This window comes from Mus pahari, chromosome 5 (assembly GCF_900095145.1).
Source record: "Mus pahari chromosome 5, PAHARI_EIJ_v1.1, whole genome shotgun sequence".
Taxonomy (NCBI): domain Eukaryota; kingdom Metazoa; phylum Chordata; class Mammalia; order Rodentia; family Muridae; genus Mus; species Mus pahari.
This window is the reverse complement of record NC_034594.1, coordinates 44,429,695-44,434,609: the sequence shown is the minus strand read 5'-3', so window position 1 is coordinate 44,434,609 and position 4,915 is coordinate 44,429,695.

Sequence of the window (4,915 nt, the reverse complement as noted above, 5' to 3'; positions counted from 1 at the left end):
GTGCTGCCTGGTTGGGGTCCAGTGTCTGAGAGATCTTAGGGGTCCAGGTTAATTGAAACTGCTGGTTCTTCACCAGAATCACCCAAATACTTTTCTTTATAGTAATAAATTAGTTCTGCTCCCAGACCTCATCAATAACCTTCATTTTTGCAGTGGGCAGTGGTTAATACAGAGATGAAAACCAGGTCAAAGTGCAAAGATTAAGTGACTATGGAATGCTCATCCTTAAATGAGACATCCATATAACCCTCTGCCTGTCTGAAGCCTTAGGGAATATCATAAAAGAGTAAGCAGAAAGATGAAACATGAAAGCACATATTGTTGGCATTCCTTCTCAAATGGAAAGATATCCTATGACTCGGGAACTCAGAAACCACACTGCTCTAAGGAGGAACAATGTCCCAGTGGAAGGACATCCTGAGACAAAGAAGCTCAGAAACCACAAAGCTCTGAGAGGAAGCTTCCTCAGCAGAGCCGTTAGAGGCCTGAGGGAGGATGTCCCTAGCTAAGCTGGAGTGCTACAGTGAAACAACTCTGCATCCCAGCTCCTCTTCTTCAGTGTTGCAGCCCCCAGGGAAGGGTGTCACCAGCTGAGCAGAGGCACTCAGGAGCCTCAGCCTCATTCCCCTTCTTTACTTCTTGGGTTACACGCCAGGCAGCAAATCTCCCCCCCCCAAAAAAAAAGGGATTTGGGGGGATGGATGAATCCAGGGTTGGCTGCTTCTGCTCCAGAGAGAAACTGACGAGTAGGCAGAATTTATATAGAATATATATGCACATATACATATACATACATACATACATACATACATACATACATACATACATACATCTTAGGGGTGGAGTTTTTCATGGCAGAGATTTCCAGGGTGAAGTTTGGTGACATTTCAAGTCCTAATTTTGAGGAGCTCAGGGATTCTTGAGGTTTCCTGATTAGAGATTGGTAGGTTTCTGTGGGAAGTTCAGGGATGGATGGGTATTCCTGTTTAGACTTTTACCTAAAATTAGTATAATCTGGGAAGAATCTTATTGAGGAGTTGGATATGACCTTTGTGACAGTTACAGAGACTGGAAATGTAATTATGACAGTTAAGGAGGTATGTGGGAGGGACCTAGCTGCTGGGCCTCCCTGATGGGGGCCTGGCCACTCTCCTGCCTTGAGGATTTACAAAGTATACAAAGTTTACAAAGGGAGTCCAGGGCAGAGAAGCCTTTCCCTGTCACTTGAGTTGGCATGAATGGCCAACAGACATGGCATTCATGTTCTCCTTCAGGGATCATTTTACCATAAAGTATAATTTTTTATGATACTGACTAACAGAGTGAGCAAATGTAGGGCTAGGGGCACTGCTGCAACAAACTATGTTCTGATTATGAGATAACAAATGTGTTTATGTCTCACTAGCTATGGTTACCTGGACCAGACCTTCACAAGATTGAGCCCTTCAGCATTTCGTTATTGATGGGGGAAGGGCTCATGAGGTCCCACTACCTCCTGAGGTGCTAGTAGCAGTTAATTGGGGAAAAGGTATCACTTTATTCAGTGGTGTAACTACTAATAAAATTCATGCTCTATTAACCAACCTCCCATGCCTCTGCAGCAACCCTATCCACACTCACTTGGTCTCTCACACATGACCTGATAATAGGAAAAAGTGTTGAGAACATCAATTTTCTATTTTTGCCAATCAATATTTACCACATTAGAAATTAATTCTGTGGTTTTTAAATAACTAAGTATTTATAAATCACTAAAAAATAGAAATAGTATACTTGTTATAAATAATACATAGGACATTAGACTTTGTGTGAAAAATGTGACTGCATACTTAAAACATAAATGTATAGTGAGACATCACTGTTTTCCTGTTTGGAAAAAGCTGGATAATGGCCTCACAGAAAATAGATGGATTTATCAAAGATCTTGTGTAGTCAGTTCCTTATGATCTGTTGTCTTTAATCAAAGCAGCTGAAAGAACCCTGGCCTCACCCAGAAATATAGTCTTGGGATGCCCCAGCATTCTGGGAACTCGTAGAGATATCTGCTCTTCGGTAGAGCAACTATGATAGAAGAAACATTCTTAGTTTGATGCTTTCTGCTCCCCTACTCCTAAATAACCATTTAAAGTTCTTCCTAGCAAGATGGAGTGTGTTACCCACAGCAAAACTGGGTGCCCTGCATTTGCGCACTCTGTATTGTTGGTTGGCATCAACTTTTTATATTCTTTTTAATAAATGCCCATTAGGGAAGAACTTGAATGCTTTCATATTTTAGCAACTTTCACTGGGACAGAAAGCAATGTTACAGTGTATACATAATGATAAATTGAATAAATGTGCACAGACACAAAATAACCCATGGAGGAGGAATATATAACTTATAAAGTGAGTTATCAGACAATTTTCCTTGTTAGGGAATTTACACTTAGGAGCATGGAAAAAGACTAGTGAATTTATGCTAAAATACAGCCAGTCCTGCTATTACAATGACCTTTCAGTAAAGTGACTTAGGATGACAGCAATGTGATGAACAGTAACAGTCCTGAGAGGTCTTCAACTAATGAGTCAGAAAAATCAAAATATTGACATACACTTAGACAAATGAGTACTAAAAGCCTCTGTCCTCACATCTTATTTTCAAGGTACTTTCCATTTGCCTTCTTGCTTTGAAATCACTTTTTTCTTTAACTTAACCAAGAAAAAGGATCTAGTTCATTTAGAAAAATCAAGGATGCGTGAGGGCTTCCTTTGCTTTTTATGATAAAATATTACTTAGGAAAGCAACATCAAAATACAGTTATTTTAACGCATATGGTCCTATGACACATAACAATTCTTTGGTCATTAATGGACCATGCATCCAATAGGAATCCCCTAAGACTACTATTAATCTGAAGAATTGCTGTTGTCTAATGACTTAATAGCCATCATGTCAAATCACAATGAATTACTCATGGTTCTGTTGTGATACTGCCCCACAGTAAGATATGTGCAGTTATATGTGGTACATAATTGACAGTAATTGTTACCGGCTTATAACTGTGTATGCTGTACTTCTTATAGTACAGTATGTGATGTGTTCTTGCAATTTATCAAAAAAAAACCTTTATTGTTTTTGTGGTTTCAAAAGAACCTTGTTTCAATAGAATGGCCCCACAGGCTCATAGATTTGAATGCAGAAAATGGCACTATTTGAGAAGGGTTAGGAAGTATGGCCTTGCTAGAGTATGTGTGATCTTTCTGGAGGAAGTGTAACACCGGGCAGGGTGGACCTTAGGGTTTCAAAATCCAGTGCCAGGCCCAGTCTCTCTCTGCCTACATATCAGGATGTAGCTCTCAGCTACTGTTCCAGGACCTGGCTACATGCAGACATTCTCCTTACCATGATGGTAATGGACTAAGCCTCTGAAACTATAAGCAAGCCCCCTATTAATGCTTCCTTTTATAAAAGTTTCCTAGAGGGTCTCTTCACAGCAATACAACAGTGACTACGACAACTGTGAAATAGTGCACTGTGTTCCATGAACAATAATCTCCTCTATCTTGACTTTACCATCTATAAAATTCTAAGCTCTTGTTAAGAAACCAATTAAGTGATGATTGGGATGTTGTTCAAACTGATCAATAATCAGAAGAAACTAAACCTATGTTCTAAATGGTATTCTGATGACCCTATATACTCTGGCGTGGTATCAGTGGGATTAACACTGAATTTTCAAAGGGAAGTCTTTTTTTTCTATGTATGAGTAACAAAAGAATAGATTCACTACTCTACAGAAATGTTGATAGCTGTACATATAATAACATTTCCTCTTCAATAGCCATAAGATATATGATTTGGGGATGTGTCTGGTACACATCTATTGCTTATATACCTTTTCTTAATTTATTTTTTTATTAACTTGTGGATGGGCCTGGTGCTATTTGTATTTTGATGTTAATTACACTCTCCTGGGAGGGGTTGCATACAAGGAGTGAGTCACATCCTCAGGTGACTTCTTGTGAACCAATCCCCTAATGAATAAAGGAGCCAATCACTGGGCAAGTAGGCAGAACTTCCAGGTAGATAGAGGAAGGGAAGAAGGATGAAAGAGTGAGGGGCTTTTGGAATGGGAATAGCATAAGGGCAAGATGTAGTTGCTAGAGTTTCCTGGTATTGTGGTGGATCCATCAGGATTCATCTCTGGAGGAATCAGATTTAACAAGGCTTACAAGATTAGGTTTTATTTGTCGTACCAAGAGATTGAGTTACCATTGTTTCTGAGCTAAAATTGTGTGGTATTTTTCTTCTCGCAGAGATTTGACTGGGTTCCAGAGAGAAAGGCAAAGCATGGGTTTTGCCTGGTGTGCACCACAAAGGCTGTGGGGACTTTGAAGCATGGGACTGGCATGGTAACAACCCACCAGTGGGAACCTAGCAAGCTGAGTGGAGAGATTTTGGAGTTCTGCATCAGCGTCTCCATGAGGAGACTCTGACCAAAGCAGGTCAGCCATTGTGTGCCAGTGCATGGCTGGCCAGCCTGATGAGGCAGAGAGTTGCTGGCAATAGTGGGAAGCCTGCCAGTCATCAAGAGTTTTGCTTCTACCGGATTGCTGAGGGTTGTGACAGTTGACAGAGAGGTGGACGGTCGTTGCATGGGGCTGTCGTGGAAGCGATCAGCGAAGGGAACTCGGGAGCTCCAGCCCCACCAGAGAATTGGAGAGCAGAGAGTAGCCAAGCAAGACCACACCGGAGCGTGGCCAGCTCAGGAACTTGCAGGTCATTTTTAATGTTTCCTGCAACAATTGTCTTGCTGGGAATTTGTTGTTATGAAATTTCTCAAACATGTTTCTGTAGGTCTTGATTTTTCTCAACCTTATTTTTTAATAACAGTTCTTAAATGCTTTAACCTCTTTTGTAGCCCACCACCCACCA